This window comes from Pseudopipra pipra, chromosome 3, assembly GCF_036250125.1.
Source record: "Pseudopipra pipra isolate bDixPip1 chromosome 3, bDixPip1.hap1, whole genome shotgun sequence".
NCBI classification, from domain to species: Eukaryota; Metazoa; Chordata; class Aves; order Passeriformes; family Pipridae; genus Pseudopipra; species Pseudopipra pipra.
The window spans coordinates 8,497,356-8,510,379 of NC_087551.1; the positions used below are offsets into that span (position 1 = coordinate 8,497,356).

At 40.5% G+C, this 13,024-nt stretch overlaps 1 long non-coding RNA gene across 2 annotated transcripts in view; it reads left to right on the forward strand.

Annotated features, from left to right (window-relative positions):
• The window catches only part of LOC135410815 (uncharacterized), a 33,116-nt gene that overhangs the window by 10,593 nt on the left and 9,499 nt on the right, over positions 1-13,024 (forward strand). For both annotated transcript variants that reach the window (XR_010428886.1, XR_010428887.1), the window contains 4 exons: positions 84-163; positions 1,554-1,745; positions 3,474-3,635; positions 5,441-5,603. This is a non-coding gene — a long non-coding RNA (uncharacterized LOC135410815). The remainder of the gene's footprint in view (positions 1-83; positions 164-1,553; positions 1,746-3,473; positions 3,636-5,440; positions 5,604-13,024) is intronic.

Here is a 13,024-nt window from a genome sequence, read left to right on the forward strand (position 1 = left end):
GCTAGTTCAGAGGCCCAGAGCCACTGCAGTAGCTGTTGTCAGGGAGGACTGAGTGGCAGTTCTAATTACCAGTGTCTACACAGGTTTCTCATAGGAAGATACAAGCTGTCACGATCCCTTGCCAATCACATGAGAACTGACCTAGGGAGAACATCAACTGAAGGTGAGTGTACATATCCAATAAATCCAGTCCCCGCTGCATTAGCTTATTTTTAGGATTGTCCTGAAAAGACATTCAGCCTGTATCATAAAACCTTCAACTGAGCAGAAAATACACAGAATGATTATGACTTTAAATTTGGGTTCTTGCCCTCTGGGGCAGTGCTTCAGATACGATTTGATAATGTACTGAATGCTGAAGGAACGCAGAATCTCGAGATGAGTTCATAAAGACAAAGCATTTCTGCAATGTCGGTGCTCTCCTAATCAAAGGAAGCAAAATAAATTTTATCCTTAATTTTACTGCAAATGTTATACTTAATTTGCAGTGAAACTATGTTTTCTATGTAAGATATTTCTCAGAAACAGAATGTATAAAGTTAGCACATAAATTCATGCTTGCAACTGATACACCTTTTTCTGATTTTTTTCACCTTCTTCCATTGAGTGTATTACAGACTTGTTCTTGAACATAGTTTAGACAATACATGTGTCACAAGCAATGATGAATCAAAGAAAGAAAGCATCCAGAAAGGGAAGTTAACTAGACAGGTAGGACCTCATCAGCATCACATTCTGTTCCATAGCTACAATAACAATAATTGAGTCAGACACATGGATTTTTAAGTGCCTCTTAAAGAGGAAAGTTAGGAGAGACACTGTGGAAAGAAAATTATATACTGAAATGTGGCATCTCCGTTTTGCAGCTGCCAACCTTGCTCTGTCAGTAGCCACAGCTGTTGCCTTTTCTTCTAAACTTAGCAGGGGATGGGTAAAACTAAAGAGAAGCAGGGCACATGCTTTAGCTGATAAGGAGGTGTGGGTCCAAGTCCCTCTGTGTAATCAAAGTAAACCTTTAATAAGTTTGAACTCTTGAAAGAGAGGTAATTTATTTTTGTGTTGATAGAAGCTGACACCAGGGAGATGTGTACCTGCCTTGTGGGTGGATTCACTCTCAGGATGTTCCTCACAGCCCTTCCTGCACCACTTAGGTTTTCTCAGGTTCTGCTGTTTTGCCACTTGTGTTTTGTCCATCTTGGGCAGCACACTTGCTCACTGTCAGCTTTCCCACTGCCTGAAGGAGAATATTTGTCCAAAAAAGGAGGAAATCTACTCTCTCATTCTGCTGCTGATTGAATATGGGCTTTTAGCATGTGGTCCTCAACACTAAAGTAAAACCTGGTGGATTTCAAATCTGGAGTGCTGAACATACAGGCTTGTTATATCAGAACTTGATGTCATTCATACCAGTTTTCAGTAAAACACTGCAATACTCTCACTGAATTTGTGTGGCTGTTTATTTTTGGGTTTTTTTAAGCGTCAGCTTTGGACAGCATGAGTCTAAGTATGAATATTTACTTCTTTTTTTTTTTTTCCTCGCCCTTGGATTGCAGAAGAAAACGTGGAGACGTGACCTGACATTCAAAATGAAACACTAAGACTGAAACGAATAATCCACCACTTGTGATTTACTTTTTCAGTATTTTTTTTTTTTAAAGCCAGTTCTCTGCTCTTTGATCTGCTGCCTTGGGATTTCTGAGTGCTTTATCTTTCCATGTGACAGTCACCTGCCAGTGATGATTTCGGTAGGTGAACAAAATGCTGATGTAGATAATGGAAGACATGATCCTTTCCCCCATTGACAGTAGTCTGAAGTACTCTGGGCCTTGGCATAAGATCATGAAGGGTATTTATGGTGCAAAGTTCTGCTGATGTAGCACGGGAGGGCTCTCTAAGGTCACCATACCTGGTGTGGTTTTGACCTATAAGAAACAGTCCTGGGGCAGAGTTACCTGCTGAATGAACTTCAGCTCAGAGGGATGCAGCTGGCTCCTTCCAACACAGAAGATGGGAGTGATTTAACATGAGATGTGGATGATCAGGAGAGAAGTGGGAATACGACTGGCTGACAATAAGAGATACAGCCTGCACATCCTATGGGTGAACTTCACTGGGGGATAAAATCCTCTCTGCACCAAGCAGGAAAATGCATGTTGATGGTGAGCCACTGTATGAGCCACTAACTGTGAAGGAAAGAAGGTCCTAAGGAAATAGAGGAAATGTGGATGTTTGTGTCATATACAGAAAATTTGGCCTGGCCTGCATGCCAGATGATATCCTTGCATCTGGTGAAGCTGAAGATGCTGAGAACAAGGATAGGAGGAAGGGGACCATACCCCAGTTAGATCTATGCACAATGTGTAGTTGAATGAAATAAAATATATCTTGAAAAATGATTGATGAAGACTAGAGCTCATAACTCCTGGGGTAATTTTGTCACTTTTATCTTCAGGGTGGAGATCACTACATGCCAGGCTGCATTCCTTCATAGCATCTGAATCATTCTTATTGTCTCCACAAGCTGAAAATGAGAAACAGACTGGCAAGAAAGTTAAAATTTTCAAGGTGGATGGAGCAGAGAACAGCCTTATTTGTTTTGTTTGGGGGTTTTTGTTTTAAGATTAAAAGTTCCTGTTGCATTTTTGCAGACAATAATACACTGGATTTTATGATTCCTCTATTTAAAACAAAACTATGGTTTCCTAGATTTAAAGAGAAATAAGAGCACCTGAATAAAAGGGCTTACTTCAGTGCTGTCTATATCCATCCTGGCTTTCCGTGAGATGCACGAGGGAGAAATATTTCCAAGGCACCAGTGGTTGCCATATCCTGTATGCAAAAAGATTCCATAAATGTCTGAAAACAGATGGAATGCAACTTTGGAGGAATAAATGGATTTTTAATTTTCTGAACATTTTGGATTCCATCTGGTTGAAGTAACTAAGTGACCTACTAGAATACTTTTACCTTTCTTGTATAATAGATAGAAATACAGCTTGCATTGCTACTGACTGACACATTCCCCATTAATAAATGGGGTTTTCTTGCTCATACATTCGCTTATTTTTAACTCTTTTGCCCTGTGTGTCAGGGGATACCTGATGCACCTCTTCCTGCATGTCAGACCTAGATGTTGGCTCTCTCTCGTGATTTGTCCTTGCAGCTGGTAAGGAGGAGCTCTAAACCACCTGCCTAAGCCCACCTGTCAGTAGTGGAAGCCTTAAGAGATAACACACCTTAGACTTTTTTTTTTTTTTTTTTTTTTTTTTGCTGCAAGCATTGGCACAGGGCAAAAAGAAAAATAAAATGCTCTTAATTTCCTGTCTTGCTTAAAGGGAAAGAGTAAGAATGAGTAGGGGCTTTTTGTAGAGGTACTAATAAGGTGGATTATTTTCTGTTTACTGTTTTTTGTTACTGCCATTTAGAATGTTGTTAAATGAATAAGAGTAAATACATGTGTGTTTTTTAAACAGGAAATGAGCATTTCTCTACGAGTAGGAAACACAGGCGACTTGAACTCACAAGAAAGAAGTCATAAAGTATATTACTCTCTATAAAAAATGGAAGACCTAGTTATAGAAAAGACACCATTTTTTGTGCCTTTCACTTGTTACCTTTCCCTGCTTCAGTAAAAGGTAAAACCCAAATCTGTTCACCCCCCTTGAGAGAGAAAATGAGTCTTTTAAATCACTAATTTTAAGCCTGTACCTAAAGTTGCACTACTTATGAGGCTGATTATTTATGATTTCCATATTGCCATTCAGAAACTTGTACTGAGAATAAGTATTTCCATGCTGATAAGTTCATAAGCAATAGTTAGTAAGATATTGTCAATGTGTTTGGTATTAGTTTTCATATTTTTTGGCACTTGGGAACATTTCTCAGGGTTCTTGCTATGAATATGGATAAACATTCCAAAGAATGGGGAATGACAGCCCCCTTTTTTTTTTTCTTAAGGGATGGTAGTGAGACTCTTTTCCCTTTCTGGAAGCAAGTATATTTGTGTTTCATTAAAAGCTGTTGCATTTTAGGATCACAAGTTTCAGTCTAGCAGAAAGCCTGAAATCATTGAAAGATTTCCCTTGTGCCTGACACATTATTGCTATGTAAAGAAGTGTGCTTGCTGGGTCCTTAATAGGACAAAATATAGCATTTCCACTGCAAAAAACTTCTATATAAAAATCTGGTCACCGTAACCCCATAATTCAAAGTAGGCTTTCAGGCTTTCTCCCTGAAATTTGTGATTATGAACTTCTGAGGGCTGGCAAGAACACACACTGGTGCAAGCCAGCAAAACTCCGGACACAGCGCAGTCGTGTTTTGAGTGTCTTTTGCTGGGATCCGGGAATAAGCTTGCCTTGTATGGCATTGAGACAATTGAATTCTCTTTTGCATTATACAGTTATATAATTACATTACTGTCTCCGAAGCCTTTTTGCCCCCATAAATGATTAAAACTGTTGTTGCACAAAGACTTGGGAGACGCATGTGAAACTCCTTATACAGAATGTAAGTGGCTGAAAGACTCACCAGTTGCCAGCATTGAGGATTTGCTGTTTCATGATTTTTCTGAGAGTTTAGAGTGTTCTACAGAGAAGTCTGTATCCTGCTAATAGTACTGATCACATGTTCTCTCATTTGTATAATTGAGAAAATTAACAATATAATGAAAACAGCTCCATCTAAATAAGTTCTCTACCCACAGTTAATAAAATAGTACCTGTCCGCAGAGACCTGGAATTTCTCTGCAAATGCTTTTAGTTAAACAAAGCATTTTGTGTACCTACAGTAAATGTGATATTTATTTTTTCATTATTCATGAAACAACTTTAATGTCACTGCTGATTTTCCTGGTAGGATGTTCAGCTCCAGCATACCAGAGCTCATGCTGAGCTGTAGCTGAAGATGTCATTCACAATAAACATGAGCTGCTGTGACAATACGATGGCAGAAGGTGAAGAATCTCTTTCCTTGTGCAAGGGCGTGCATGTGTCTCTCTCTGTGTGCGAGAGGGAGAGAAGGAAAGAGATTTGATTGTGTTTACAAGATTCATCTGTGACACAGCAGGTAGTAGTCACATTGTAATAGTCACCTTAACGCAGATAATTTGATTTTCAACCTGGTTATCATGCATTTAGACATAACGATACGTGAAAATATATGCTTTAGAAGTGCATTTTAAACAAGGTTGCACACTTTAAGTGGGAATATATTAGAGGTAAGCATTGATTTTTGCAATTCCTGGAAAGCATTCTTCAGTCTATGTTACTAGGAGGAAATTACTAGGAGGAAAGCAAATTCTGATGGATAAATCTCAGGGACTGGTACCATTTTTGGGCTGAACTCAACAGGATGGGCCTCCCCAAATTTGACATCTCTAAAACTGCGCAAATTTCTCCCATTTGAGAGCTTCAGGTACTAATAAAATTTCACTTCTTAGTTTCAGGTTGTCTTCTGACTGGAAAACAAAGAGTCAAAAAGTCCTGTGGCCTTTCTGCCCATTACACTGCAGGGAAGACAAACCGCCTGGTCATAGGACGAATGTTGTCTTGGGTCACCATCAAGATCCTGACCTGCCTAGCTGATGTGACACAAGGAAAGAGGTATGTTGATGTTTGTCAAGAGCAGAGCCTCATTACTGCATCCTGGAGTAGCCTGAGAGATAAGGGGATCCATCAGCAGTTTAATCATAGTCGTAACACACTCACTTTCATGCAAGACAAAAGAGAATCTGCTGTTTGCACCGTGAGATTTCAAGCTCTGTTTAAATCTAAAGACTGTGGACGTGGTTGGGCATGATTTTGTGAATCACCTAGAGCACATTTGCACAAACAAAAGCAGGCATAATTCTTCTCCTGAAGTCGATAGAGTTGAGTGTGTTTATACGAATGGGGCATTTGGCCCAAATCCAGTTGGAGTCTTTGCAGTATAACGCCTCTGAATCTTCAGAGGTTTTCTTAGAGTCATTAATATTGAGGCTCTATGTACCCAAGGTAATTATCCATTACCGCTTGAGCCTGGACCAGGAATTGTTTCATGACATGTTGACTCATTAGTATAATATAATGGAAAAAAAACCAGAAAGAAACTAGAAACTAGGAAAATAAGGCTGCTAAAAGGAGAAGAGTGCGAGGAAAACAAACACAGTGGGGTGAGGTCCTCTGATGGTGTAAATCAGTATCACCTTCTGTGAGGCTCTGCCAATTTACACCCTGTGATGCTCTGGCCCATGATTATTAGGAAAGTATGTTGTTGATATGCTCTATAATGGCTTCCATTACCAGCCCATGCTAAAAGAAGCAGCTGGTGAAAGTTATGTTTATGTTCCACAGATGGATCAGCAATGGCAGACACATAGCTCTGTGTCTGGTAAACAGGTGTTTTACTTTATATTCGCTAGCTAGCCAGAAGAAGTCAGATTCTTGGTGAGGGGTGTAGGCAAAGGAGATCAATTTAGTTGTTGAAAAGGAAAAAGCAATGCTTCTTGGTTGCACTTTATTTTCTTCTTATACAGTGGGTAGTGTCCTGAAACCCATCCTAATCTAAGTGACTGGGGGAAAAAATTATCAGAGGAGCAAAAATCCCAAAACTTACATCCAGATGACACTGTCTCATCTCCATCCTTACTTGCCCATTTTCAGCAGGAGACGGGATCACTTTGGTTTCAGACAAAGTAAAAGGTGCCTACAATGGAGTCAAAGCTTCCCACGCCAGAGGAGCAACTTTGCCAGTTGCTGCAGCGCAGAACGGGACTAGTTGATATTATAGCAGAGATTAGCTATGCCTTTGGTGGGAGGTAGAAATATAATCCTCATTTTAATAAGTAACATTTTGCAAACCAATTCTGACACCTGTAAATTTAATACTTACATGGCCAATGTAGAAGGAGAACAATTGCTTTTCAGCTTACTCAAGATAAACCATTTATTTTGACTGTGTTTATTCATTTCTGATTGCCCAGAAAACCAAAAAGTGGCTGGGATTTTTTCTGGTCTCTGAATGGCACATACTTCTAGATGGCAGAATGGCAACACATAAATTCCTGGGTGAATATCATTCTGGCTAAAATTCCTTAAACTCTGAGGGTTTGGGAGCATTTTCACAAGTACCCAGCAGTAGGCTGAATATTCATTAATAACTAATGTTATGCCTCTGTGAATCATAGTGATCCAGATTCAGCACTTCCAGTTGCAAATCAGATCATCTGATTCTTTGACCAGCTCTAGGGAAAGCTCCTTAGTTTGTAATGCAAAGAAGTAGCCTGAGGGAAGAGAGCAGACTGGCATCATTTGCCTAAAACTTGCCCACACTGCTATTGGGTGTTGATCCTCCTGGTTAAATGCATCCTGCTGAGTCCTTGAAACCAGTGGCCAAGGCAGGCACAAGTGATTCTCCAAGAGAAGAGGTGACTCAGGGAGTGGGAAGAGTAGCTGAGACGGCTGAAGAACCTGGGGTGGGTCTGAAGAGATGTTCACCCTCAGTGTGGTTAGCTCATTATCACACCTGTTTTATTGAAACCAAACTGCTCAAAGGGGCAGCCTTGGAATCAGTGTGTTGTCAGGGAGGTGGCTGTTGGAATGAAGTGTGAGCAGCTCCTGGTTCTGAGCTTCTGTTGCAGAAATAATATATGAAGGAATAGCGAGAGCAGCAGGTGTTGTCAAAATTTACGGGTGAGCAACAAGCCCAGGCAGCAGCCCCACAGGAAGAGCAGTGACAGCTACTGCAGCAGATGGTCTCGAGAATTATGAATGTGGGACCTATCCCCAGCTGCCCCTATAACTAGGTCCTTCTTGAGCAGGAACCAACAAGATGTTGACTACAGAGTCTACAGAGTCAAGCTGAGCAGCAAGACTGGGTGTGATCAGGGCCACCAGCCACTCCAGCTCCGTGCTGGACCAGCCTGACCAGAGCTGTACATATTGATCTTCCAGCAGTGGTGCTGCTGCTGGCTATGAGAGGTACATCTTGAACCAGTTGGGAATCCCAGAATAGAAGTACTGATAAAGGCTCATGGAGGAATTTAACTACCCAGACATCTGTTGAGTAACAAATACAGCTGAACATGCATCATCGCAGAGGTTCCTAAATTATAGTGAAGACAACTTTATGATCCAGAAAGTAGAGACTCCTGAGGAGAAGCCATCCTGGATCTACAGGAGTATATTAATGAAATTTGCAGATGAAACTTTGCAAGTGCATTAAAAATACAGCAGCACTGTGTTTTAGGATTGACTTCAGCAGAGTATCATATATGTTTAGAAAGAATTGTCTCCCTCATCCGCTTATTAACTTCTACCATCTCACAAGTAAACAAAAGCTCAAGCCTACCTTTCCCTGTCTTTAATCCTATTTGCATCATCCACGCATGCCAGACATTTGAGATCTGCAGACTCTTAACTAATACACTTTGCAAACATCTCTCTTGGACAACACAGCTCATGAGAGAAACCAAGAGAACTACAAAAATTGATGGATGATAGCACTATGCCATTTGCCTTCAAAAATGCAAGTGCATACCTTTGCAGAAAACAAATCATTTGAAACAAATGTTGAAGAGGATGAGGAATCTTAAGAAGCAGAAATATTGAAAAGATAATAATGAACAGCAAATAAGGCATGAGTTTTCAATAAGGCACAATAGCAAGGGAGGCCTATAAAATTTTGGAGTACAAACAAAGAGATATTACATCACAGGGTAAAGTTTAAATAAGGGGTTTTTTCCTTTTTGGTTTCAGGAGATATAAAATGGTCTAACACACTGAAATGAGAAGCAAAAAGGTTACACTGATTATAATGATGAACTGACAGAAGAACTTCTGAATTTTTGAAATATCTTCTAGAAGTTTTGATTTATAAAAATACTTCATGGAAAAAAGAAAAGGAAAGCCAACAAAAAGACCACAAAGCTTGATTTTTATTCTGAAACAAGGGAATCTGTGAAATCTTAGGGGGGAAAAAATCTCTTAAAATTTCTCACATAAATCAGCTAATCTTTGCAATTCTCAAAGAAAAAGCAGCCCTAAATTAAACCTATTTCATTCCTCAGATTCAATACAGGGATAATGCCAATTTTTGTCTCTAGTGATCCATTTTGTTACATCTGGAGAGTGTGTCTTTCAAAAATTTAGGGAGGAAAAACCCCAATGGAGGTTTTTTTTCTTTCTTTCCAAGTTTTAATTCGATGCATCCGTTTCTCTATTACAGTTCTGTCCCAAAGTTTATTGTCTCAAACACTATGCAACAAAACCTTTTTTGTTACCTTCCTGAAGGTAACAGTTCAATTTACATTTGTAGCAGCAAGGTATGGTCATGTCAGCAGGATGGCAACCTTAGTAATCTTCCTGCTAAAATCGTGTTCATTAGCTTTATGATAAAATATGTATGTGGTATAAATATTTCCAGAAAAGAACAAATCTTTGCACTTGTCTGTGTTAATCCTGACATCTGCTATGGGTCCCATAGAAAAAGAAATCTACCTGCAAAAGTTATTCCAATTCACTACTGTATTAAAACTATTATCAAATAGTTCCACTCCACCCAATTAAAGGCTTACTCAGCATCTAATGGTAATAACATTTGTGGTCTTGAGACTTTGCTTGTTCGAAGTTTTTAGACCCCCCAAAGCATCACCTAAAAGGTCACTGAGGGGTCAAGGAGTGTTCAGCTCTTTGATGAGAAAGAACCAAAAGCTCCTTTTAATCTTAATATTCGACTTCAACGCACACACACAGACACACACACACACGAAAGAATAAATATTCTAAGGAAGACTGATCTCAGTCCAGGCACAAGCAATAGTGGAAGACTTTTTTTGTCAAAGGTGCAATATGGGAACTACCTTTGCAAGCAAGGAATTTGGAAAGAGATGAAAAAATGAATGAGAATCCCTCTCTGGTTATTACTTCTTTCTGAATTCCAGTTCGAATTGGACTCAGACAAAGAAGATAGAAGACAAGCACACTATCAACAAGACAGCAGCAGTGATATACAAACCACCACTAAGGAACTCCCTTTATGTGTCTAGGGAGCCCTTCTAAAGAAAGCCCACAAACACATGCCTGAAGGCTCTGCTTGCTTCAGGCTGGATGGGTTAGCTTGATGTTCTTGCTCAAAGTCAACTTGTAATCTACAAGACCAGTCTCATATTAAGAGAAGAAACAAAACCTAAAGGTAAAAAAAGGGCAACAGAATCTCTATCAACCTGAAACTTAAATTTTTCTGTTTGCTGCACCTGAGCTGGCTTGCACAGTCACTGAACTGAGTCTCTTCAAGGTTTCAGCACTGCAGTGGGAGCAAAGAACACAAAGAAAAGTCACTTGTGGATCCCAATTTCTACGAGGGAAGGTAGAAAAGGCTCTGAACTGTCCCTGAGCAAGGTTATTAACTTGAAAAATACTTAGCTGAAACTCTTTCCTGGTGCATTGACTCATGCCCTCCACTTCAGCAAAGCCAGATTACAGTGATTTGCCAACGATTTTGTGGCTGCAAAATGCAGGAAGGTATTTTAATTGCATTTTCCCCTGTGATCAGTTCTGTTGCCATATTCTGTGGTTGAGAACTTATTGGAATGTTTTAAATAGAACAAAGGCTTGGTCGGCTATTCTGCACTGTTGCCCTTACTCTTTTCCATCCAAAACGGTCCAGGTTGTTTGGATGGAAATGCTACTTTTATCTAAAAGGCTTTTCACCAAGAAAGTGACTGCAGATGAATGGTGTGGACAGGAACTCTTCATAATCACTGGCTGGGCTTTTCTGCCTCAATGTACATTTCCCAAAGGAAATACATTGAAAAATTTGTTTCAAGTTTTCAAACGGAGTGGTGTGAACTGACTCGGTGCCATCAATATGCTGATTTACACCAGCTGAAGTTCCTGAGCTGCACAAAAAAAAAAAAAATCCCCTTATATTATGTGTGAGTCAGCTGTTTAGTAATCAGCAGGACTCAGATTCTGGTGGTTTTAAAAGTCAGGAAAAATATTTTTATCACATTTTGCCTTGTGATGAGCTTTGAAGCCTTTCCAGTGGGTGAAATTCCAACTCAAGTCTTAATTGCATTAATACAGAGAAGGTTAGAGCAGTTGTTCTCTTCTTGCTCTTCACCTGTATATACTCACCTTGATTAGTAAGAGTATCTAGAATTTGCCTCGTTCACCTTAATGACCCATCAGGTGCAGAGATAGTGATCCCCAGGTCTCTGAACAGCCTCAAAAGAGACACGGCCTCTTCACTTACATCTCCTGAATTACCTGTTGGAGCAGTTTACCTACTTCTGTCAAGTAAGACCAGCACTTCTGTTACCTGCCTGAGGTCGACAACACCTCCTGCAAAGTCACAAAGTATCAAACAGCATCTCCCACGAAATGTTTGTGTGGAAGAAGGACTTGGATTTGTGCGGATGAGGAGAAGAGGGATGGAAGCATGAGCTGATTAGGTCCCTCGGATAGATTGGATCTAGTTCCTATCTTGTGCTAATCCACCCCAGACTCCTGGCAGTAAGATACAAAGCAGCATAAAGCAGATAACAGGAGAAGGCAGAGGGGGCTGGTCAGGGGTGTTTGTAAATAACCTGGAACCTGGAATCTGCAGCCTGCTTGGTTATGGTTTTGTGAAACACAATTACAGCATAAAATGAAAGCAGGCTGTGCAATGAAAACAAGAGGAATGCCATCACCCAGGTTGGCCTGTACTGCAAACCACCCTGGTCAATCATCCGAGATGAATGGAGGTATCCGCTGAATAACCTCACTTTGCAACTTTTATGTGAAGGTTTGATAAATGAAGTCAGGGAGAGGTACAAGAAAGTGATTAAAACCAGCCTGTGCAAAAGGCAACGATAACCTCCCTGGGCTTTAAACTTTTTTCTCCTTCTGCCTGAGTTTGTTGGATAATTAACCCTTTCGTCCTTCGGTCTCTGTACACAAACAATTGTATATTCCTACAAAGCAGCTGCCTCTTGACAGGCAATTTGTCACTGGTAATAAATTGGACCGAGTTGGCAAGGCCAACCACTTCCAACAGTACAGCCAGGTACTGTGATCTGGAGTCTCCTCGTGGCCTCACTGCAGCAGAAGATTTCTTCCAAAGTTTAGCTCCCTTATTTCTTATCTCTAGACTCTCTAAGACTCCCAGCAGCTCACTTAGGCAGCTCCTTTTAGGCACCTTCTTGGAAGAACATGCCCCAGGCTGTGCTGGCCAAATAATTTTAGGGGATGCTAGTCTGTTGTTGTAAAGAGCTTGAATGGGATACTGTTGTCACTAAAGCAAAAGGGAATTTCTGGTGTTATTGACAGGCAGAGGCCACGGTTTCTCTTTATGGACCTGGAACTGTCATCTCTCATGGTTTGTGGTAAAATTCATTATGGACTTGGAGGATGGCTTGAGCATGCAGAAAAGCATTTTGCCTGCATATGGCATAGTTGGAGATCAGTAGAGTTCCCATTCCTAGGTACAGTTCATTGTGCTCCTAGGTGCTTGCTGGGGTTAAAAAGAAAGGGACTGGAAAAAGGGTTGCACAGACAGACCCTTGCCCAAATGTGGTCAGAGGCAGCTGCTCACAGTTTGGTTGCTTTATTTTTGGTCTGTCCAACTGCATCAGGATACCAAATCAGGCACTTATGGAAAAGCATCAGTCGAGACTCTGAGATGGGCTCTCAGGTGAAGATCTAGAAGACAGCACTGAAAAAAATACAGAGAACATTCCTCAAATGTCAGAGAAATAAGCTTTTCCAGGGGGAAACCCCCTAGACCTATCCCAAAGAATGGCATCAGCATCACTGCCTCTATTGAATAAAGCTCTTTAAACCCTTACTGAGAAGCAAAATCTTGGCTGAGAAATGTCAACAGAGCTTTTACAACAGCCTGAAAATTAATTGTCCTCTGAAATGGCAGTCCTCAATTTAGGCTTAATCTCTCTTGCATTACTCAGGTAGCTATTGTGAAGTATCACCCTGCTTGCTGCTCTTGCTGACAGTTTCTATATCCCTTCACCACGCCCACTGGAAGGAAAACAATCACATAAATCCCT